The following is a 26212-nucleotide window of genomic DNA, read 5'->3' as shown; positions in this document are numbered from 1 at the left end:
TTTTGGAAATAGGATGACATTCTTTTAAAATTCAACAGAGATATTGGATGCCTACAGGAAAGTGGAGTATCTGTTATATAGGTAAAAGGCATAGAAGTTAGTTGATGAGGAAAAATGAAACAGAGTGAGAAAATTATGGATAAGAAGAAGTTAAAACTGAAATATTTTGTATTTATTTGACCAGACGAGTGGGAGTTAAAATTGAGTATTGTTAATGTTTAGGAAAAACTGAAACTGTTCACATGATTACTCCCAGCTACTTACAGAAATGATTTTCCTCCTGTAATATGCTAATAGCACTATTATAATAATATATTTTAATTTAATACATGATATTTTTTATCATGTCTTCATTTTCTTTGGCTAGACTGTAAAAGGAGAAATGTCAGTTAATAGCATTCACTTTTCATTTTATAAAATAAATACACATTTATTGTTTTAAGTATGCAATTATTGTTTCATAGAGGTTGGAAGAAAGTTATTTGTTAAAATCCAGATGAGATGTTTAAGAGGCATATTTACTTATTTGGTACTTACGTGATTTGAAATTCAAGTTCTTCCCCCCCAGTCAGAAAGCAGTCAAGTGCCTTTGGGGGTATAACGATTAAGTTGCTCTGATTAGATTGCAACAAACTGCTATTTTTTTTGGAAATAAGATGACATTCTTTTAAAATCTAACAAACATACAAATGGGGAGAGGGATTAAAAATGTTTAGATTAACTGAGCATAGTAGCAAGCACCTGTAGTCCCAGCTACTTGGGAGGTTGAGGTAGGAGAATCACCTAAGCTTGGGAAGTTGAGGCTGCAGTGAGCAGTGATCACTCCACTGCAGTCCAGCCTGGGCAACAAAGTGAGACCCTGTCTCAAAACAACACCACCACCAAAAAGGTTACATGACTACTAAGGAGATTCTAAGTGTTTGTTCTAGAAAGAATGAAAAAAGCCTATCCTATCTAGACCCCAAATAATTAAGGCTAGAGTAATAATAAATAAGTACATAGTAAAATACGTGTTTTCCTAAATAAAGTATTTCAGATGCCCAGAACATTAAGATCTTATTACAGCATAGCTTATACACACATGAACACACATACACACACAAACAACAGTTTTGGCTTTTATTTAATCCAAATGTAGTATTTTACCCACTGAAATTCAGATACAGTGACATTCTAAATGTTAAATAACTACGAATTCATGACCCAATAAAAATTGCAAACAATACTCAAAGTTTTTCTACTGAGAATTTGGTGTGCCGTTAATGAGACTCTAATTCTTATTTATTTTGACAATTCCCTCTTGAAGTTACTGAGACATTTTTAAACACTCAAAGCACATAATACATAACACAACATGTCCATTTATCCTACAATGTCATTAGAACAGAATCTGAGATTGATAAACTTAAGAAAAATTAAGGTTAATTGGGCATTAAGGGATAAATATAGATAGTCTAGTCAAATGAGTCTAGAAATTCTGAGGTTGAGATTGAATTTTAACACACAGTAAGTAAACCTACAAGAGTTTATGTGTACTAATAATACTTTTCACACTACAAACTCTGGATGTCAAGGCTCAGATTTCAAATGTGAAAGGAACTAGGAAATTGTCAAAAAATAAGAACAAGTATAAATTGATTTATTAGCATTTGCTAATGTTATTTTATAAAATGCAAATATATTTCTCCAATCACAACAAATAAAATACCCTCTACACTAAGTATTTAAAATACATAAAGTAGGCTATTATAAAACTCTAATTGATTTTTTTATTTTAATGCTTTTATCCTTCCTGTTGGGATGAGATTCATGAGTGGACAAAGATATTAGATACCTCCAGGAAACTGGAGTATCTGTTATACAGGTAAAAGGCATAGATGTTAGTTGATGAGGAAACATGAAACAGAGAATGAGAAAATTATGGATAAAAAGAAGTTAAAACTGAAATATTTTGTATTTATTTGACCAGATGAGTGGGAGTTAAATTGAGTATTGCTAATGCTCAGGAAAAACTGAAACTGTTCACATGATTACTCCCAGCTACTTACAAAAATGGTTTTCCTCCTGTAATATGCTAATAGCACTATTATAATAATATATTTTAAAAGATGGAAATAAAACAAGCATTAGTTGAAAGCTAAGCCTTCTTGTGTTCTCACAGCTTCACTTTGGAGTAAATCTGGGGAGACATTCTGTAGGAGGTTGTTCCATTCTAAAAGACAAGGGTCTTTTAGACAAGGGTCTAAAAGGTAAGGGTCCAGTTTCATTATTCTTCATATGGCTAGCCAGTTATCCCAGCACAATTTATTGAATGGGGTGTGTCCCTTCCCTATTGCTTGTTTCTGTTGTCCTTGTCAAAGATTAGATGGTTGTAGGTGTGCAGCTTTATTTCTGAGTTTTCCATGCCATCCCATAGGTCTCTTTCACCATATACAAAAATTTACTCAAGATGTATTAAACATTCAAATATAAGACATAAAACTATCAATATAAAAATCCTAGAAGAAAACCTAGGCAATACCCTTTTCAACATCAGACTTGGCAAAGAATTTTTGACTAAGTCTCCAAAAGCAATTGCAACAAAAACAAAAATTGACAAGTGGGACCTAATTAAACTAAAGGGCTTCTGCACAGCAAAAGAAACTGCCAACAGAGTAAACAGACAATCTACAAAATGGGAGAAAATACTTGCAAACTATGCATCTGACAAATGTCTAATATCCAGAATCTATAAGGAACTTAAACAATTGAAAAAGTGGAAAACAAGTAACTCCATTAAAAATGGGGCAAAGGACATAAACAGACATTTCTTTAAAGAAGACATACGTGCAGCCAACGAATGTAAGAAAAATGCTCCAGATCACTAAACACCAGAGAAATGCAAACCAAAACCACAATGAGATACCATCTAACTCTAATCAGAATGGTTATTATTAAAAAGTTAGAAAACATCAGATGCTGGCAAGGTGCAGAGAAAAGGAAATGCTTGTACACTGTTGGTTGGGAATGTAAATTAGTTTAGCCACTGCTGAAAGCAGTTTGGAGATTTTTCAAAGAACTTAAAATAGAGCTACTATTCAACTCAGCAATCCCAATACTGGGCATATATCCAAATGAAAATAGACCATTATACCAAAAAGGCACATGCACTCATGTTTATCACAGCACTATTCACAATAACAAAGACATGAAATCAACCTAGGTGCCTATCAGTGGTGGACTGAATTTTTTAAAAATCTCGGTACATATATACCATGCAATACTGCACAGTTATAAAAAATAAAAACAAAACCATGTCCTTTGCAGCATTGTGGTTGCAGCTGGAAGCCATAATCCTAAGCAAATTAATGCAAGAGCAAAAAACCAAATACTGCACGTTCTCATTTATAAGTAAGAGCTAAACACTGAGCAAACGTGGACATACTCATGGGAACAACAGACACTGCAGCTACTAGAGAGGGGAGGGGAGGGGAGGGATGGCATGATTAAAAAACTATTTATTGGGTACTATGCTTGCCACTTGGGTGATGGGATCTTTACCCCAAACCTCAGCATCATACAATATACTCATATAACAAACTTGCACAGGTACTCCCTCTATCTAGAATAAAAGTTGTAATTTTAATAAATAAATAAAAGTATTAAAAATGGCTAAAGATAGATGGCAAGAAATTTAAATGGAAGTTGAAAGAATCGACTCAAGCTTTCAAATTCAAAAGAACTTTTGCGTACCATAGACATGTTATTGCTCCTGCTGAATGATCGTGTCAAGGTAGCTAATAAAAAAGATGTTGTCTTGCTTATTCTATCCACTGGCTGGAAGAAAATTCCAAGACAGATGGCTGAGGCTCATTCTCTTGACTCTTGTATAAACTGTATTAGGACAGGAGAAATTGTACTAGCCTTCTTTTAAGTTGTTTTCTGGCTATGACAGAGTTGGGTGCACCCAGAGTGGCGAGCGGCAGTACAACTGGGAGTCTGCAAGGGAACCCCAGTCATCTCTAAGAGAGTGTTTAAATAGGTATGAGCAGTCATTATTGGTCCAATCAACATCAACTCAGGAGTATGGTATTATCAGTAAACAAGGGAGATGGTGGACAAAATTAAATAGCTTCCTAGATCCTTCTAAAAAACAATTTCACACTGTGATTTTATTATTATATTCAAAGTACAGCAACTTCCCAGAATATTAGATGCAGCTGGAACAAAATGTTCCTACAGAAACACATTGTAAAGTATAAACAGGCAAAGATCTTTGGTACCCATGTCACTAGGCATTTTTTTCTTTCATTTTATAATTATAATTATAATATCCTTTATGTATAGAGAATTCATTACAAATGCTAGATATAATAGGTCACAAATCATACTAAGAACTTAAATTGTTGTATTTAGCTGCGATATCCCTTTGATCTGGAGATAGTGTAACAGAGGAAAATTAATGTGGAGAGTCAGATAGAGTGTGTTCAATTTTGAGATCTGCTATTTCAACGGCATTAAATGGCTGAAAACATTTTGTGTAAATTTAATAGCTAAGCATTTATTATGGGATATTGATTAGTAATAGCAGAAATCATACATTTATTTTCCTGTTGAGACAATTTGAAATAACCACCAGAACTCCACGGCTTGAACTGCATAAAATAACTGACAACTTTCAAGAGATTCATGTACTAAAAGACTCTTGTTGTGAATTTTTTCAAACATCTAGATTATATTAAAAAAAATTAGCATCCTGTTTTTTTTCCCCTTGAATTATTCAGAAAATTATGATCATTTATAATTGTCCTTGAGGCCTTATTTATTCTGATTTTACAATTACATACATATAAAGTTACTCAGTGGGATACAAGAACTAATCTTTTGCCCTCTGCCTAATAAAGAGGGTTGGAAAGAGCAGTCATGTTGAATATGTCCAGTAGTCAAAATCAGATGCCTCTCAAGATCGCCACCAATATTCAGAAATAATCGTTTTCTGTTTCACATTCTCCCCGAAACTCATTCCGCCTAGGTCAGCAAGGCTATGGGTTTCATTCCCAACACTACCAACCATGGCAATATATGTCTACCTACATGTGGTTATAGTCACAGATTGTTTACTATAACTTAAATAAATAACAAGAAATTATATGAAACTGGGATTTCAAAGTGAAAACATTTTTATGTTTATGTTTATGTTTATATTTATAAAATGTATTTATAGAGTGGCACCATGAAGCACACCCGGACCGCCGAGGAACGAGAGCGGAAAGCTAAGAAACTGAGGCTTCTTGAAGAGCTTGAAGACACTTGGCTTCCTTATCTGACTCCCAAAGATGATGAATTCTATCAGCAGTGGCAGCCGAAATATCCTAAACTAATTCTCCGAGAAGCCAGCAGTGTATCTGAGGAGCTCCAAAAAGAGGTTCAAGAAGCCTTTCTCACACTGCACAAGCATGGCTGCTTATTTCGGGACCTGGTTAGGATCCAAGGCAAAGATCTGCTCACTCTGGTATCTCGCATCCTCATTGGTAATCCAGGCTGTACCTACAAGTACCTGAACACCAGGCTCTTCACGGTCCCCTGGCCAGTGAAAGGGTCTAATATAAAATACTCCGAGGCTGAAATAGCCGCTGCTTGTGAGACCTTCCTCAAGCTCAATGACTACCTGCAGATAGAAACCATCCAGGCTTTGGAAGAACTTGCTGCCAAAGAGAAGGCTAATGAGGATGCTGTGCCATTGTGTATGGCTGCAGATTTCCCCAGGGTTGGGATGGGGTCATCCTACGATGGACAAGATGAAGTGGACATTAAGAGCAGAGCAGCATACAACGTAACTTTGCTGAATTTCATGGATCCTCAGAAAATGCCATACCTGAAAGAGGAACCTTATTTTGGCATGGGGAAAATGGCAGTGAGCTGGCATCATGATGAAAATCTGGTGGACAGGTCAGCGGTGGCAGTGTACAGTTATAGCTGTGAAGGCCCTGAAGAGGAAAGTGAGGATGACTCTCATTTCGAAAGCAGAGATCCCGATATTTGGCATGTTGGTTTTAAGATCTCATGGGACATAGAGACACCTGGTATGGCGATACCCCTTCACCAAGGAGACTGCTATTTCATGTTTGATGATCTCAGTGCCACCAACCAACACTGCATTTTGGCTGGTTCACAACCTCGGTTTAGTTCCACCCACCAAGTGGCAGAGTGCTCAACAGGAACCTTGGATTATATTTTACAACGCTGTCAGTTGGCTCTGCAGAATGTCTGTGACGATATGGACAATGGTGATGTCTCTTTGAAATCCTTTGAGCCTCTAGTTTTGAAACAAGGAGAAGAAAGTCATAACGAGGTCGAGTTTGAGTAGCTGAGGCAGTTTTGGTTTCAAGGCAATCGATACAGAAAGTGCACTGACTGGCAGTGTCAACCCATGGCTCAATTGGAAGCACTGTGGAAGAAGATGGAGGGTGTGACAAATACTGTGCTTCATGAAGTTAAAAGAGTGGGGCTCCCCGTGGAACAAAGGAATGAAATCTTGACTGCCATCCTTGCCTCGCTCGCTGCACGCCAGAACCTGAGGAGAGAATGGCATGCCAGGTGCCAGTCGCAAATTGCCCGAACTTTACCTGCTGATCAGAAGCCAGAATGTCGGCCATACTGGGAAAAGGATGACGTTTCGATGCCTCTGCCGTTTGATCTCACAGACATCGTTTCAGAACTCAGAGGTCAGCTTCTGGAAGCAAAACCCTAGAAGGAGCACAAGTCTCAGGCAGAGGAGAAAAAGAGATTGGCTTTTCTCCTCCAGTGTTGTCATGGGCTTAAGGAAGGGCAACGGAGACTTCTCTTGGCCCCTAGATTGTAGCACCCGGGTCCCAATTCAAAACAGCTAGGAAATGGTGCCCATGAATTTTTAAATGTTTTAAAATGACCCTGTGTTATAGTCTGATTTGGTGTTAAACAGGACCTTCTTCCCCCAAAATTGTTCAGATTTTAAAATGTGAGCCATTCAGCCCCCAAGGTCCAGGGCAGGCGACAGGAACAAGCCCAGCATGTGACAAAGCCTAACCTACTTTCCTCTTTACTAAGCTTTTTCAGAGACTCTGGAGTGGACCCAGCCCTCTGGGGAAAGACAGAACTTAGAGACATCCCAGTTTCTCACCACACCCATAACTGCTGTCCAATATGGTAGCCACTAGCTAGCTGTGGCTACTTCAATTTAAATTTAGTTTTAATTTTAATATAAAATGCAGCTCTTCAGTTGCCCTGGCCACATTTCAAGTGCTTAATAGCCTCATGTGACTAGTGACTGCTAGTCATGGACAGTACAGATATGGAACATTTTCATCATCGAAGAAAGTCCTATTGGACAATGCTTCTATAAAAAGTTTGAGAGCAGGAATTCTCATTTCCATTCCTCTGTAGCCTCTATCCCAAAGGCAAAGAAACTAAAAGAGAAATGACTCATTGAAGATTGGCCTCTTTCCTTTCTCTAAGACAAACCTAAGTAAAAGCCTGAGCTTTGAGTTCTATGCTCAGTGCACAGGAAGGAGATGTTAACAATTAAAATAAAGTTGATATCCTGCCTTTAGGGAGTTTCCCTGGTCTCTTGAAAGAGACACAGCCCTATTTACATTATTCTGCCGATTTCACCAGCATAGTATTATTTTTTCTGTAAGTCCCTCATTCTTATGTAATAACAAGTGGAACTGAGGTTTGAAGAACCTCAGTGGCCCATCCTGATGACATTGGAGACTCAGAGAGACAAGAGAGAGTAGGGATTAAAACCTGAGCTTTAAGACTCTCACTAGCTTTGTGTCCTTTGGTATGTTAACATGCCTCAGTTTCTTCATCTGAATAATAGGGATATATGAAAGGCACCACTCCCAAGGTGAACATTAAGTGAGATGATTCTAGTTACAGACTTAGAACAATTTCCAGAACATAGTCAACTATCCAGGAAATTCTAGTAGTGTTATGTGTGGGTGAACTGACCTGGATGTAGATGCTTTCATCTCTCTTTCTGACTCCTCCGCCAGTTTTGTCTTGTGATGCCATTAACACATCTCTCCCTTTCTGACCTGGCTCCTGCCCACTGATGTCCCAAGAAATCGTGAGAATAGTTAGCCCCCCTTTCCCCAGCCTGTTGCCCTCTTGTGTAGGTGTTCACAGTAGTTGAGAAGTTGAAGAGCTTTTGCCCGTTGAAGGTGCACAGAGAATAAACTCTTTCCTGCCACCAGAATTGCAGTGGTTCACGGCCTGCACTCATTCCCATGCAGTTAATAGACACAGAAATGTCTTGTTAAGCAAAGCGGCCAGGGTTTCATCGTGTTGAGACTCGAGTCTTTCAGACCTTGGATTCATCCCCTGGTGTCTTTGAGCCTTGGTTTCCTCACTGGTAAAAGAGAAGTGAAGCACTGTCTCACAGGGTCATCACAGAGATTAAATGAAATAACGTAGACCAGGAGGGCGTGGCGTTTAAAAGTCACAGATGGGGCACCCTCAGGCCATCCAGCCCAGTGTGTTCTTTAGCCCCTGTGATGTTCATTTTTTGTTATATTCCATTAGGTGCCAATATTTAAAAAAATGGGAGATTTCACATAAAATTAAAAGGTCTGCATTTTCTTTCTTTTTTTTTTTTTTTTTTTTTGAGACGGGGTCTTGCTCTGTCACCAGGCTGGAGTGCAGTGGCACGATCTCGGCTCACTGCAACCTCTGCCTCCCAGGTTCAAGTGATTCTCCTGACTCAGCCTCGCGAGTACCTAGGACTACAGGCACGTGCCATCACGAGACAGGGTTTCACCATGTGGGCCAGGATGGTCTCTATCTCAACCTCGTGATCCACCCACCTCAGCCTCCCAAAGTGCTGGGATTACAGGCGTGAGCCACCACGCCCAGCCAAGGTCTGCATTTTCTTTAGAACTCAGAACACCCAATAGTCCTAGGCCCCCATCCTCGCATGGCAACAAGCTAAATAGCATCTTCCCACTGCGAGTTGGGGCATGACCCAGCCTATGGTTTGCCATACTCCCTCTTTTTCTCCATTTTATCATTAATTGTGAACCTGACCTGTATCACCTCTTCATGTTAGCGCTCTCCAAACCTGCTTGCTTGCATCCCTCTAGTCAAAATGCTTTGTGCTCACCCCAATATATGTGTGACTATAGAACTCTATTTGTAGACTGCTTGTACTAATGTCATGTGCATCATAAAATATTCATATCCAATAAAAATATTAAAAGGATGAGATAAGAAACCAAAAAAAAGTCTTTATAAAATAAGTTTTATAAATACATAGAAATAAAATGCTCACTAAATATCTATGACTGATTTGTTGTTATTGGGGGTGGTATTGAATTTATTAAAACATGGAACTTTGATTCCAAGCCTATCACAAACCTAAATATTATCCATTCTAGATGCATCATTTATTTTATCTTATGAACAGTTCCTTGGTCATCACAGTTGAAAATTTATATCAGAGTTTACATTTAACATCTCAAAACCAGCAATCTTATTTTAAATATTCTGATTATGCAAAAATTGTTTCATATCACCCTGCTAGTATTTATAAAATTGAATATCCTAAGTAAAAATTTACATGATATATTAGAGGAACATTCAACATATTTAAAATAAATAAGTAATTTCAGCTCATTCTGAGAAACTTTATCCATGTTACAAGGAGAAAATGAATTGTACAATTCTATTTGGCTACAGTAACCAAAGAGACCTGAGAAACACACTCACTATGGAATTATTAAATATTTGGTGAGACCCCAGGGAATTCTGTTTTCACAAGAACCTAATAGAGCTTTTAAAAAAATAGTGAATTGAAAAGTTATTGAGAGTTTGATTCTGGGACCGAGACTTGAAGAAGAAAGGAAATCCAATTTAGCAGGGCATCCCTAAATGGCCAAGAAAAACCATTCTTCCCCAAATCCAGGTTAGACAGAATCAGAGTTGTGTCATGTTACAGCACTAGATAGTTATCAGTGGATGGATACAGCCACAGCTTAGGAAATATTAGTCCCCGCTTACACTGTACTTAACGGCAATCTCTGATTATAGATTTCCAAGGTCCATGTGTATTTTCTTTGGGCCAGCTATTCTACTCAGAAGCCCTCAACTAAGTCTCTCAATTTTGGGCATACATTACTTTCCTTGTTGTAGAATCCTTCAGTCTAAACTTCTCAGATAATGGTATGACGCCTTCCATTAATATCACACTCAGTCAAACCAGAACTTCTACTTTAGTCTATAATCTTATAGCTAAAAGATTGACCTCTCCATCATGTGGAAGTTGAAGAGCTTAAGAGATGTCCCTCAGGCATACAGAGTAAGTGGGCATGATGGTTAAGTTTATGAGTCAATTCGACTGGACTATGAGGTGCCCAGATATTTTGCATGACTGTGGGAGTGTTTCTGGTTTATACTAACATTTCTACTGGTAGACTGAGTAAAGCACATTGTCCTCATTGTGGGTGCACCTTATCAACTACATTGGAAACCTGAATAAAACAAAAAGGTAGAACAAGAGAGAATTCTCTCTCTGTCTCTCTGTCTTCAAGCCAGGACAGCAGTCTTCTGCCTTCTACTTGGATTTGGACTGGAGCTTACACCATCATCTTCCCTGGTTCTCAGTCCTTCAGACTCGGACTAAAACTATACCTTTGGCTCTCCTGAATTTCCAGCTTCCTAACTTCAGATCATGGGACAAGAGCTCTTGATTTTGTCTATCTGAAGAAATTAGACTAACACACTAGGGGAGAGGCAGGAGGAGAGAGACACTCCAGCACACAGTGTTTTGGCACAAATGGTTGTCCTTTAGAAAAATAAAAATGTGAACATTCTCTGAGAAAATCCTGCAAATTGGTTAACCACAAAGGTATGTATAACCTTTCTCCCTTACATTCTTCTACAGAGCATGGAATATTAAAACACCCATCTGCTTATAACTGAGATTGGCCTGGGTTCTACCCCTACAGAAGAAGATATAACTAGAGTTTTCAGTAGACAGCTCTGGCTACTATTGATAGACTATGCATCTTTGGTCCTTTCCCCTTTTCAGCTTTCTTTATACTTGAAAATACAGTACTATGTGCTTCCTTACCCTGAGCATGAGAACTATCCCCTTAGGACAGGGGAGCAGAAAGGTGGAAAGTACATAGGGGCTTGATGACATTATAGAGCCACAACAACGCATTGTACTTACAGGTCTTGCTGGAAAAAATATATATAAATATATATAAATTACTGAGTGATGCCAACTACTATTAATTAGATTTTCTGTCACTCACAACCAAAAACATTTCTAACTGATACAACTTCTTATAAATGCAGTCATTTCTATAATTTAACACCTAGGACATCTTATTTACTTTGATAACTATTGCTAAAATTATTAATGTCACCAAAAATAAAATATGATTTAGCATACTGAACCTTCGGCAAGGGCATCTAAACCATGTGATAATTTCACAGAAAAATCAATTTCTGCAATAATCAAATCTATTCAGCAGCCTTAATACGGTTAAGAAACTCAAAGAATAGATCTTGATAGACCAACTGTTGCTTATTGATGTGAAAGTACAAAACAGCTGAACAACACAATAAAAGTATATAATTTAATGGTATCAAGCACTGTTTGTTGATTCATTCAGAGAACACAAGAAGAGTCAGGTACCAATGCAAAAAGACTCCCAAATAATAGAATTGTAAATATAGGCCCATTTTACAGAATATAAAAATTATTTGTCAATAAGAGGATCCTACAATCAAAGATATTATGGTAGCTAGACAAAATATTCATGAAGATCAAAGCCCAAGCTGTGTCAAACAAAGTAGTCTTTTTAAAAAGTTGGAATTAAAGTAGAATTTTGAGGAAGTATCTAGGGATATGGATATTATTGCTTTATTTCTATCTAAGAGGCAATTTGGAAAAAACCTACTCATGAGTTTAGTGTCCTTTGTATTTAGTACCATTTATTTATACGTAATAATAGTCAGTTCTAAAATGCTGAAAGGTATTTCCTCCACACTTTGGTTTAGGAAATGCATTTTTGCTCAAGCAGTCTTTTTGTACAAGGATAATACAAAGGGAAAAATATCATCCACTCTTCAAGGATTCTTCCATTTCCGATTGATGAGAACCAATTAAATAAGATGTTCTTCCACATACACAACAATGTTAGCGTTTTTACTTAGCCAGATGGAGGACTGTTCCTTATTTACCTCCATTGCTAATCTTAAAAGATCTGGTTTTTCTAAGTTCACTCTAATAAGTCCTAGACACAGAAAAGTTAGTTAAAACAAAACTATTTACTTCCATAATAAGTATCCATATTCTGGGATTTATTAGTACAATTCTCTCCATTATGTGTGTGGGAGGAGGGGAGGAAGACTGGGGGCATAAGCATGACAGCTACAAAAACAAACAGCAAATTCCTGAACCAGTATCCTCATGAATTCATTTTTTTAAGATTTACTGGTTTGTGTGGGCAGGGTCAATTTTCTGTCTAAAGAAGACACCTTAGAAATGACTTAGCTTAGGAGATATAATATACCTAATGTAAATGACGAGTTAATGGGTGCAGCACACCAACATGGCACATGTATACATATGTTGTGCACATGTACCCTAGAACTTAAAGTATAATAATAATAATAATAATAATAAAAGAAAATAACAAAGAGATGAGCATCCTGTAAACTATTTGTTACAGGACTTAACCTAGGCATCTGTGCCCGGCGATTAGAAAGCAACTTTTTCTATTTTATGAGGAGATTTGTAGGAAATATTATAGTACCAGAAACTAAGACCAATTGTTCCAGATCATTCACTCCCTTTTGCTATGTGATTTAAAGGAGATATTTCTTCTTACTACAAACTGCTAAAAAGCAATCTAATTCCATCCTGTCCCTGTTCAGTCAAATAAAGTTGAGGATGACAAATTCAAAGCTTATAGGCTAAGGACCTCTACGGTCTTTTTTGCCCAGTACTCTACAACTTTATAAAAAGCAATAAAATTTACTTGACTTTCAAAAAATAAAAAGAAAGAAAGAAAGAAAGAAAGAAATGACTTAGCTTTAGCCCATTATTTACATATGAAGGAACTGAAGCTGGGAGAAGTAATGTGATTTGCTCAAAGTTTCCTCCCTGCAGAAGCTAGAACTTGAACATGAGCCTCCTGATGTTTGGACTGGTGCTTTTGTGATAACATGGCTAACTTGGCTCGACTTTGTGGTAGCCCAGAAACAAATTGCACTTTCATCTTTTTAACACTAGAGTAGCTATACTGAGAATAGTTGCTTGCTCCTTTTCCTTGATCTTAATTTCCCTTTGTGTTTTTGTTTGGTTAGATATGTTAAATCTGTCTTTTTATTTAAGTTTCTCCAAATTGTTTATAAAAAGGAGCATAATATATATATATATTTTAAAAATAAAATACTTGTAAACTCCCACATATGTGTTTGCAATTTAAAATTTTATAGTAAGGATACATTATCTTTACATAAGGTCACCTAGGATTAATTTAGTGTAGCAAATCCTAGTTTGAACTTCTTAATCAATAAGTAGTCATTATTTACCAGACATCTATAAACTAAGATACGCTTATTTTTTAAAATTTGCGCTTTACACCTACACAGTATTTCCATCTTAAATACATTTATTACTTTTCTAAATTAAAGAAAATATTGCAGATTTTAAAATTTACATGTCTACATCTAGTAAGCCAGGTTAGCTAAAAGCATCTATGCATTTTCAGATACTAAAAAGATGTTGCTATCACCAGTAATTGCCAGAGAGAGAGACAGAGACAGAGAAAAAGAGAGAGACAGAAACTGAAACACATATTTTTAAATTAGCTATATTTGCCAGTGTGGTCTAAGCATACCTAACACAAAAATCAAAATCTAAAGTGTTCCTAAATATCAGTATCAACATATTGCCACAAGTGGAAAATTCCACACCTGACCTCATGTAGTGAGTTGCAGTCAAAATACATCAAAATTTTGTTTCATGCACAAAATTATTAAAATATTGTAGAAAATTACCTTGAGGCAATGTGTATGAGGTGTATATGAAAAAGAAATACATTTTGTGTTTAGACTTGGGTCCTATTCCCAAGATATCACATTAGATATATACACATATTCCAAAATGAAAAAAAAAAATCCAAAATCCTGAATACTTCTGGTCCCAAGCATTTTGATATGGAATAGTCAACCTATACTATAAATAACGTCATAAGTGTTTAGGATGTAAGTGGAAATTTGGGAAAAAAGGACATAAGGACACAATAACAAAGGATCAGCTGCCTGAAATGATGAACTTTTTGTATCATACATCAGCCAAGTAATAACAAAACAGACTAATATTTGAACCTGGGTGTTGAAACAGCACTTGGGAACAGCCTTAACACTAAGCACTCATGCTGTCATAGGAAACAGAGCAATCACAACTAGAGGCAATCTCTTGACATCCATTTAACCTCATGCTATTGGCAAAGGAGGACTTGACAAATTTAGAAAGAAGCAATAAAATCCACTGAAGCAGCTAAATTATCTGCTAAGAGACACCAGAAACTACCTAAAATGAGGTTATAAAAAGGAAATGCATTCCAAATCACCTTGCAGCAGTTTGAAATAAACAATTTTTGCAAAGTTCCCCTGTATTATCTATCCTTACATTTTCAGCATGCCATTCTTCAGATCCTAAGGCAAGTGTTTGGCTTTCGTAGTCTACACGCTCTTTTAAACTTTTTTTTTTTTTTGCCTCTACATATAAATTTATTTCTTTCTCAAAAAGATCGTTTTTGTGCTGATTTAGAGCCTTGACTTTCAGAATATAAGATATTAAAACAAATTTTTATAGTGAATTTTGGTTGCTCTCTTTCTAGTGAAGAATTTAAAATGGTGCTTTGATATTATGATGATTCATATCTAGTTGTCTAATAAATGGAGATAAATAGACTGATATATTAGCTGTCTGCTGTAAAAATAAACTCCAAAATAAACTCAGGGATGTAATACAATAGTATTTAGTTCTCGCTGCCCTAGATCATTCCACATGTTCATTCAGAAACTCGGGTTCCCATCTTGTTCCTCTGTCTTTTTGAAAGGTCTTGAAATATTCTGTGAAATTAATAGATGGAGGAAGAGACTACTGGAAACACATACATCTATACTCACTTCTTAGCCATTTGTGAAGGGTCTAAAAGTAGCATACATCACTTCCCCTCACATTCCATTGGCAGGAACTAATCGTATGTCCCCACTTAGACTTAAGGTGACTGGGTGGGAGCTGAAAATACACAGTTTTGGGCTGGCTAGCCACTTCCTAGGGCAAAAGTACTTAATGGAAAGGGGTCACAAATATTAAATAGCTAATAATTACTCCATACATAATAATTTTATAAGAAAATATTTATTTTAACTTTATTAAATATCTGTTTCATGGCCTTCCCTAAATTCATATCTGGTTCAACTATGGTTTCCCCAGTAATCCAAAGAATTTAAACCTACACCAGTATTAATGACAACAGCTTTCCTAAGGTCAAGATAGCCTCCTCACAGATCACAATACTTTTCCTTTTACATGCTCTCTGTGCTCTGCATTATCTTTATTTGGGCAGCTTAAACTTGTCTTTTGTGAATTCCACTTTTCCTTAAATATGACCTTCTGTTTGTGGTATTCTTGAACCTCTCTAGTTTACATCAATCCATCATTTCTCTCTTTAATGTTATTTTACACCTAACCTTTATCTTCTTTCACTACAGATTTGTTTCCATGTATTACTAATTTATGGTCAGTGAAAATTATTATTTATATCTCCTATTCGCCTTTCAATTTCCTGGCAGTGTGGATGACACATTAGTATACTAAGTCAATGCATTCATGGGTGAATTGAATGAATGCATTTTATAAACAAATATGAAGAAATAAAGACAGTTCTAACAGCTTAACAGTTAAAAAATCTATAAAATTATTTCTGAACAGCATGTTGATTTTAATAAGGAGAAATATATACACATATACATATACATTTATAATAATTTCCTGCCAAGCCAAGTGAACTTAAACAGTACAGACCTGATTTTTAATTGTAATCACCTTGAGTGCTGGCTGGATTTATGAATATGTGTGTGTGATGTAGTTTGAGTATCTGTCCACTCCAAATCTCATGTTGGCATATGATTCCCAGTGTTGGAAGTGGGGCCTGATGGGAGGTGTTTGGGTCACGGGGGCAGACCACTCATGAATGACTTAGTGCCCTCTTTCCAGTAATTAGTCCAAGAGAGATCTGGTTATTAAAGAGACTCAGATTCCCTCTCTCTCTCTCTGTCTCCCTCCCTCGCTTACCCAGTGACACACCTGCTACCCCTTTGCCTTCCACCATGAGTGAAAGTTTCCTGAGGCCTCACTGGAAGCAGATGCTGGTGCCATGCTTGTGTATCTGCAGAACAGTGCACCAAATAAAACTACTTTCTTTATAAATTACCCAATCTCAGTTATTCCTTTATAGCAACACAAAACAGACTAATACAACACATATACGTGTAGGCACATTTAAACTAAAAGTATATGTACAAGTGGGGAAATATATGTTGCTATTTAAGAGAACACTTTGGGACTTAATAGAATGACATTTTCACGATCAGCTCTAAGTCATGAATGATATAACAAATTTACATTGCTAGAAATAATGTCATCAGTTGCTTTATAGAAATACTGAATTCTAATTTAATGTTACATAATATTAAATCCATATTGGTTTTTTTTATTATAAAATGTATTCACTCAATTTTCTCTTTCCTGAAGAATTTTTCTACTACTTTATTGAATACCTACTGCATAATAGGGACTTTATACATTTTATACATCCCTGATACACCATAATACTATTAATTCTAAAAATACAAAAAATTAGCCGCTCGTGGTGGCGGACACCTGTAGTCCCAGCTACTCCAACGGCTGAGGCAGGAGAATGGTGTGAACCTGGGAGGCTGAGGTTGCAGTGAGCCGAGATTGCGCCACTGCACTCCAGCCTGGGTGACAGAGCCAGACTTTGTCTTAAATTTAGTATGTCTATTTTCTGTAGAAGAAAGTTGAAAGCCAGAAATATTTGAAAACTTTATTAAATTTTACAACTGCTAAGTGTAGAGAAACAATTATCCACAATTCCTTTAGATTTCTATATTCAATGAAAAACTGCTTTGCGCCTGGCGCAGTGGCTCACGCCTGTAATCCCAGCACTTTGGGAGGCTGAGGCAGTTGGATCACAAGGTCAAGAGATTGAGACCATCCTGGCGAACACAGTGAAACCCTGTTTCTACTAAAAATACAAAAAATTAGCTGGGTGTGGTGGCAGGTGCCTGTAGTCCCAGCTACTCGAGAGGCTGAGGCAGGAGGAGAATGGTGTGAACCCGGGAGGCGGAGGTTGCAGTGAGCCAAGATCGCGCCACTGCACTCCAGCCCCGGCGACAGAGTCAGACTTTGTCTTAAAAAACAAACAAACAAAAAAAAAAAAAAAACACTGCTTTGTGCTCAGCCCCTAGCCAAGAAAAGGGAGATCCAGCACCTTACCGGACCACTGGGTTTTAGAGACACAACATATCTAACTGGGGAACTCTACTTAGGCCTTTATATCAGTCATCTCGAAAACTAGCATTTTTAGGAAGTCTGAGTTGAAAGCTGTCTAGCAAGCTGTGGCATTCTTTCTATCTTGCAGGCCCCACAGCCCTAATGAGCCCTTTAAGCTCCATGTATTTGTGATTAAGCTGATTATAGTCTCTGAGAAAGCAAGATGCCTCTTTGGGTATTTGTCACCACTCAGAAGCAGCTATCAAGTAAAACACTTTAGAGAGACAGCTATTAGCTTGTTATTGGGTCCTAACCCACATGACCCTTGGGGTTCTTTATTTCAATGTTCTCATTTTAAAGTGGGGCAACTGAAACTCAGCCACTAACAATGTGGGAAAGGTCCAAAAATCCATGTTTGTTACAAGGAAATAGCATATGCAAGAAAACATGTGATTAGGTCCTAGCAACCCTCAACTTTATATGAAATGCAGTAGCAGAGTCTTGGGGGAAATTTTTTTTTTCATTTAAAACTTTTAATTTTTAATTTTTGTGGGTACATAGTAGGTATACATATTTATGGGAAATACAGGATATTTTGTTATAGGCATAAATGTGTATATGTGAATATTACTCATTGTACATCTGTGGAAAATTTTATTCCCCTCTCTATAATCTGAAGTACAGCCACTGTACTCTGAGTGGCTAGTACTAATTCACTGAAATTTTGGCTATGCTGAGATCCAGTGGTTGGCAACTGAGGCTGGGGCCACTCCGTAAAAATAGATCTGGTCACTTTGTTCAGTGGATAAAACTCAAGATCATCCTTATAGCTTTGGCCCATACACCCATTCATAACCCTGTTGGATTTATTTTCTGGTTCTTGGGCTGTTGCCAATGGCCAGTCTATTTTTTTCTCCTATTTGAAAAATTACTGGACAATTAAATGCAACCCCTTTGGGGCTGCAAACTGTGGAAATAAATTGCTGCTTTTATCAAACCATCTGGTTCACTCATGCAGATGCTTACTAGAGGGGCCTATTCTCTGAAGGAACCAACTGGAATCAAGCTGCTGAATGAGTCTATGCCAGCCAGACTGCCACCATTGCTACCTGGACCCATCATTGCACTAGAAATGGCATCACATCCGCCATCATAGTCTGTGCACAATGTAAATGACTTTATGTTTCTGATCAGAGTCTATCACTGTATGCCAGACTTTCAAAAGTCAATTCCTTTGGTGGTGAGAAAGACTACACTGAATGGCATGTTGCCTTCATCCACTCCAGGATGATTCTTTACCTGAATATTTTGACTTTTGATTCAATTTTTTATAGTGGCATTTTATGATGACTTGAGGGTTTGCATTTTCCAAATCTCTTATTTACTTTATGTATGACTTCAATAAAATCATTATATTTTGCTGGCTTGATTTCTACATGTATATATAAAATTTCTGTAGTGTCCTAAAAAGTGCTAAATACATCAGTATTAGTGATGTTGTAAGAGAAAGAAGGAAGCCATTTATATTCTACCAGAATGATGATAATGCATCCTCTAATAACCTCTAAACAGGGTAGATATAAAAAATAAAGTTAAACTAAAGCTGAATATATGTTTACCCTATGTTCCAATAATTACATTCTCTGCTATATCTAACATAAGTGACTATAGCTATACAAGAGGAGACACATATAAGACTGTTCTTTACAACTTTATTTATATTATTAACTGAAAAAAATATTAAAGACAATTAAAAGTATTATGGTATATTAGTCTGTTCTCACACTGCTATAAAGACATACCTCAGACTGGGTAATATTTAAAGAAAAGATGATTAATTGGCTCATAGTTCTGTGGGCTGTATAGGCTTCTGCTTTGGGACAGGCCTCAGGAAACTACAATCATGGCAGAAGGTGAAGGGGAAGCAAGCATGTCTTCACATGGCCATCAGGATAGAGAGTAAAAGAGAAAGTGTTATACACTTTCAAACAACCAGATCTCATGAGATCTCACTCACTATCATGAGCAGAGCAAGAGGGAAATCTGCTCCTGTGATCCAATCACCACCTCCCAGGTCCCTCCCTCAACACATGGTGATTACAATTTGATACGAGATTTGAGTGGGACATAGAGCCAAACCATATCATTCTTCCCCTGATCCCTCCCAAATATCATGTCCTCACATTTCAAAACACAATCATGCCTTCCCAACAGTCCCCAAAGTCACAACTCAATCCAGCATTAACTCAAAAGTCCAAGTCTAAAATATCATCTGAGACAAGGCAAGTTCCTTCTACATACGAGCCTGTAAAATAAAAAAACAAGTTAGTTACTTCCAAGATACATGGGGGTGCAGGCATTGTGTAAATGCTCCTACTCCAAATGGGCAATATTGGCCAAAACAAATGGGCTACAGGTGCCATGCAAGTCAGAAATCTAGCAGAGCAGTCAATCTTAAAACACCAAAATAATCTCCTTTGATTTCATATCTCACATCCAGGCCACACTAATGCAAGGGTTGGGCTCCTAATGCTGTGGACGTCTCTGTTCTTGGGGCTCTGCAGGGTGTAACCCCCCCCAGCTGCTTTTATGGGCTGGTGTTGAGTCCCTACAACTTTTCTAAGTACACGGTGTAAGCTGTTGGTGAATCTACCATTCTGGACTCCAGAGGACTGTGGCACTCTTCTCACAGCTCCACTGGGCAATGCCAAAGTGGAGACTCTGTGGGGGGACGCCAGCCCGTTTCCCCTCAGCATTGCCCTAGTAGAGGTTCTCCATGAAGGATCTGCCCCTGCAGCAGACTTTTGCCTGGACATCCAGGTGTTTCTATATATCCTCTGAAAGCTAAGCAGATGCTTGCAAACCTCAACTCTTGCCCTCAGCACACCCACAGTCTTAACACCACTTGGAAGTGGCCAAGGCTTTCCAGCTTGTACCTTCTGGAGCAGTGGCCTGAGATATTTCTGGGTCCCTTTTATCCAAAGCTGGAACTAGAACAGCTGGAATGCAGGGTACCATGTCCCAAGGCTGCACAGAGCAGTGGAGCCCTGGGTCCAGCCCACAGAACCATTCTTGCCTCCTAGGCCTGCAGGCCTGTGAAGGAAGAGACTACTGTGAAGTTCTCTTAAACGCCTTGGAGGCATCTTCCCCATTGTATTGACTATTAACATTCAGCTCCTCCCTACTTACAGAAATTTCTGCAGTCAGCTTGAATTTCTGCCCTGAAATTGGGTTGTTCTTTTCTACTACATGGCCAACCTGCAAATTTTTCAAATGTTTATAGTCTGCTTCCCTTTTAAATATAAGTTATAATTTCAGACCATCTCTTTGTTCACACATGTGAGAATATCCTCCCAGAAGCAGCCAGGCCACCTCTTGAACACTGCTGCTTAGAAATTTCTTATGCTAGATACCCTAAATCATGTCTTTCAAGTTCAAAGTTTCATATATCTCTAAAATAGGAGTATAATGCCACCAGTCTCTTTGCTAAAGCATAGCAAGAGTGACCTTTACACTGGTTCCCAATAAGTTCCTCATGTACATCCCTGAGATCTCCTTAGCCTTGGACTTCATTGTTCATATCACTATCAGCATTTTGGTCACAACCATTCAATAAGTCTCCAAGAAGTTCCAAACTTTCCCTCATGTTCCTTTCTTCTTCTGAGCCCTCCAAACTGTTCCAACCTCTGCCCACTAACCAGTTTCAAAGCTGCTTCTACATTTTCAGGTATCCTTATAGCAATGCCCCCCTCTCTGGTACCAATTTTTCTGTATTAGTCCATTCTCACACTGCTATGAAGACATACCTGAGACTGGGTAATTTATAAAGAAAAGAGGTTTAATTGTCTCATGATTCTGTAGGCTGTACAGACTTCTGCTTCTGCGCAGGCCTCAGGAAACTTACAATCATGACTGAAGGCAAAGAGGAAGCAAGCATATCTTCACATGGCCAGCAGGAGAGAGAGTGAAGGAGGAAGTGCTACATACTTTCAAACAACCAGATCTCATGAGAACTCAGTCACTATCACAAGAAGAGTAAGGGGGAAATCAACCTCCATGATCCAATCACCTCCTACCATGATCCCCACCCCAACATTGGGGATTACAATTTGAGACGAGATTTGGGTGGGGACACAGAGCCAAGCCATATCATACAGTTACATAGACATTGTTGTATCCATACAGTACCACAACATACAAAAAAAAAGAAAAAAGAAAAAAAGGAATTAAATTAACTATTCCTATATGCAACAACATGGGTGAAACTTATATGCTTATTTTGAATGAAGAAGTCAAACAAAATACATTTGATGTGATTTCACATATATATGGAGCTCAAAAAAATCTATTGTGACAGAAATGAAAATAATGTTTACATTTGTGGGTCAAGGTTAAAAATTAAGAGAAGAAATGAGGAGGTATCTGGGCTACATTTCAAGATGTAGACATTGCATCTTGACCCAGGTGGTGGTTACATAGCTGTATTCACTTTGCAAAAAATTCATTGAGCTGTATACTTAGGTCTTTGTAAGTATAGGTACTATAGTTAATTTATGCCATATTAAAATATATATCTTACTATTGTTATCTTATGCTTACATGTATCTTATACAATAATAAAAGTTATCCTAAAAATAACCAAGTTAAGATTTATAAACAAGTGATACAATTGGGCCATTATATAAATACATGTGTGTAACAAAGCCCCTTTGTACTTATGAAAGAAAATGTAAGATTGTTGGTAATTTGAATTATGAAGCACAAACTCCAAATACAGACTTGATGAATGACCCCAGTGCAAGACATTAAAAAAAAAAAAGAAAAAAAGAAAAAGAGAAATCTTAGAGAACAAGAGTTCAATCAGAATAAAAAAAAAAAAAAAAAAGCAAATGAAAGGATTACTTAAAAGGGGATGAATGTGATTATTATAAAAAAATAAGTTTTTTATATATAGCCTTTTTAGTATTACAGCTTTGGTTTTAAAAGAACCAGTCTTTTATTCAACAAAATAAGAGGATTTAAAAAGTACATTTAGTCAGCTAATTTATAATCTATGCTGTGAGTTCTTAAAATATTTTACAATGATTATTTTCAACACTTAATGAACCACTTTAGGGGCAACTTAAATTCCAGGCATTCTATTATAGTTTAATCATGTTATTCCACTGCTTGAAATGTTTCGCCCTACTTTATTACACAATTTATAAGAATCAACTTTATTTAATATGACAATATTTAAATTCTCCATAAAATCACTTGAATGTATCTTTTCCTGTTTATCACTCACTACTTCCTAATTTGTAGCTGATGTTTTAGCTAATTTCAACATCTCACTGTTCCCTACGCCACCCCCAACTTTTCTCTTTCCTCTATATTTTATTTGTAGTTGTTCCCTTAAATAACAAAAAAAAAAAAAATCCTCTACATATTCTTGTTCAAATCATACCTATTTTCCAAAACCCAAGTGAAACACTCCTTTTCCATGAAGTCTTCTTCGACTTTTGGGAGATACCTGTCTTTCCCATGAATTCCTATGGCATTTCAAAAATTAAGTTCCAGCCTTGTAACTAGCTATTACTTAGAGCTTCTGGGTCATCACTCATGTTTTATTATGTGAAGCCTCATTAAGCAGAGGCAAGTCAGGGCCTCCCTTGGGAGCAATGGCTTATTTTAGGGAGAGTTCTCCCTAAAAAGAGATGATCTGCTTAGCTCAACAACTCATGTCCCTATTCATTGAGACCTGATTTCTAAAAGGCAAGGCTACCACAGCATCCCCAGCTTTCTAAATACAAACAGATTCCTCAATATCTTGTTTATGTTTCCCCAATCATTTCCAATTAATTTCACTGATATCAGAAATTTGAAGGGTGACTGGTCCTTTCTGAAGTCTAAGGCTTTTTAATTAGGCTTTGCAACAAGTACAGTGTTTACTTTCTTAATCCTTATAGACTTGATGTACAAATCTGTTTCACAAGATATTTTTGGCATAGCTTCTTGCAAACAATTCTCAATTTTTAACACATGTATAGAAATATATTATCCTTTTCCTTAATATATGTTCGAAGTTTTGATATACATATATTTAAACATCAATGGTATCTGTGAATTCCTAAAGATATTTTATCATGGTTTCCTCTATCCTCACATCTAGTTCAAGTAAGTTATGTTTTAGTCCCACACTGGCCATTATGCTAAATGTGGCCTCCTTGATATTTTCCAAAATAAATTACTAATTCTTGTTTTAAAGCTGCATCTTTCATACCTGCAGTGAAGCACTATGGAAAAGGCTCATCTTACACCACTCAGGGTCCTTCATCATTTTCATCTATCTGCCATGCTCTGTGTCTCTTTTGAAAACCTCCCGTCCTGCCATATAAACCTTCTGTATCCCAGCCAGTGCCCCCAAGAAATGCACCGCAGCCTCCTAGAGTGGTATTTCAATTCTAGTGAGTAGCCTTGCTAAGCTACCTCCCTTTATCATCTCTCCAAAGACTCCAGTGTTTAGCATTTTCTGCATCTTCTTATATTTATCTTAATGTCTCTTTAAGAACAGAGACATAGGAGTTACACTGCCAAGGCTTAAATCTCATAAGCTGAGAAACCTGAACAGAGTATTTAACTTCTCTGCTTCTCAGTTTCTCCATCTGTGAAATATAGATAATAATAATACCTACTTCAGAGGGTGATTGTAGGGATTAAGATATTTAATGTATGTAAAGTACTCAGAACTATGACTAGTTAATAGTAGAGGTTATGTAAGGATCAGTTGTTATTATTATTGGTACTATTATTATTGTATCACTTGAATACTAGCAGTGTATTCTGCTAAAGTTCAATTATACCCACCTCCACTACTTTCAAAACAGCTCCCACAGAGACTCACTCACATTACATAGTTAACAAAAATATACGTAACTAATATAGCAAGTGGATTGGAAGCCTCAGCTTGGAACCCAGATCATTCAAACAACACATCAGAAATCATTGAAATGGATGACTCCAATAAGCTAAAAAGATTGAGAACACTTCAGTCATCAGAATTCATTTTTGGAAAGAAAAATTGATTTTGCTAGGAAAATAAATTAGTAAGTGAGTGCTTGTGGTTGAAAATAAGACTTCAAGGATTGGAGGAGGTAAGGGTTGTTGGACCTAGAATGTAGTTTATTTAAGCAGAATAAGATTTCTTCTAACTGAAACAGGGGGAAAAGAAAGGACAGTGTTGTGGGTGTTGACACAGGGTCAGTGTGCTTGCACTCAGCAGTCTGAGTCTTCCTTTCCACCTGCGCTACAAACTCTTGTAAAAGTTCAATTCCTTTTCTCCCCACCCTGCCACACACAGCTTTTTGCCAGTGTATTTCCATTCTCCTTTGCCCAACAAAATGTGAAAAGCCTGGGCTTCTTGTGAAGACCCAACAAGAGTGGATGGCTAAAAAAGCACCAAGACAGAGCTAGAGGGAACCAGGAGTGCATAAGCTGCCAGAACTTAGAAAATTATGAAGAAGCTCTGGACTTTCATCAATCAACAAAATTAGCAGACTTAAGCGAAGCAACCTAAATTTAAAAGGGAAGGATACATAGGTGATATTGACCTTTAAGGATGTTTATTGAAAAAGAGTATATGTTCCTTTTCTCAAGGAATAATATCTAATCCTATACAGTGAATCTCTATGAATTCCCTCCCTATTAGCTCTCTTTTTTATTTAATTGGAGATAGGGTCTTGTTCTGCCACCCAGGCAGCCCATATTTTCTTCTGGGCACTACTCATGGTGAGTTTTGTGGACATAATGACATCAGTACACTGTGGATATGTTCTCTGACTTCTGAGACACTCAACCTAAGCCGGATCTTAAGGGCCTTTCTCCAAAGTTTCTAGAACCAAATTTATAAGGATCTCTGTTCTGGACTAAAATTATTATTATTATTGGTTTTGAGATGGGGTCTCACTCTGCTGCCCAGGCTGGAGTGCAGTGGTGTGGTCTCAACTCACTGCAACCTCTGCCTCCTGGGGTTCAAGCGATTCTCCTGCCTCAACCTGCCTACTCCTGAGTAGCTAGGATTACAGATGCCTGCCACCACACACAGCTAATTTTTTGTATTTTTAGTAGACACGGGGTTTCACCATGTTGGCTAAGGTGGTGAGCAAAGCCAATGTCTTGAAAGAAACAGAGAAAAGGGGACAGGAAAGTCATGATGGCCTGAAAGTCCTGACCTGCCTCCAGTTATTCCTGAGTTTAGCATTCTCTCTGCTTTTCTCAAATCTTAGTGCTTAATTCTCTTGATTCTAATTTATACAGGTATTTCAACACTCGGTCAAACTACAGCAAATTGTATTTCTACTTCTTGCTTAAAAATATTAAAAACTCATATATTCAAGTAATCTCTGCCAAGTACTTGTTAAACTATTATATAGATACATTTAAAGTATTTCACTCTAAAATTGTAGGTGCTGCTTATTTTCATAATCTCTACAAATGAGTCTTTTGATAAGTGAACATTTCAAAATAAACATTCATGAATTTACAAAAGAAAAGGATTCTGTTATAAAGATGCCAATCTCTACTATAATAAAAATGTAAATATTTCTTCATTTAATAGTTTCAACAAAAACCAGGGTATTTTATATACTGGCCTCTCCCAATGCATATTTA

The 26212-nt window shown here is 37.2% G+C and overlaps 1 pseudogene across 1 annotated transcript; it reads left to right on the top strand.

Annotated features, from left to right (window-relative positions):
• Window positions 1-5212: 5212 nt before the first annotated feature.
• On the top strand, window positions 5213-7761 carry LOC105521132 (annotated as a pseudogene). The gene has a single exon (XR_001003229.1). The product of XR_001003229.1 is annotated as an alpha-ketoglutarate-dependent dioxygenase FTO pseudogene (transcript).
• The last annotated feature ends 18451 nt before the right edge of the window (window positions 7762-26212 follow it).

Source organism: Colobus angolensis, unplaced genomic scaffold (genome assembly GCF_000951035.1).
Source record: "Colobus angolensis palliatus isolate OR3802 unplaced genomic scaffold, Cang.pa_1.0 Scaffold398, whole genome shotgun sequence".
In the NCBI taxonomy this organism is placed as follows: Eukaryota; Metazoa; Chordata; class Mammalia; order Primates; family Cercopithecidae; genus Colobus; species Colobus angolensis.
Note: the sequence above shows the minus strand (reverse complement) of the source record. Positions and strands in the feature narration are given on the sequence as shown.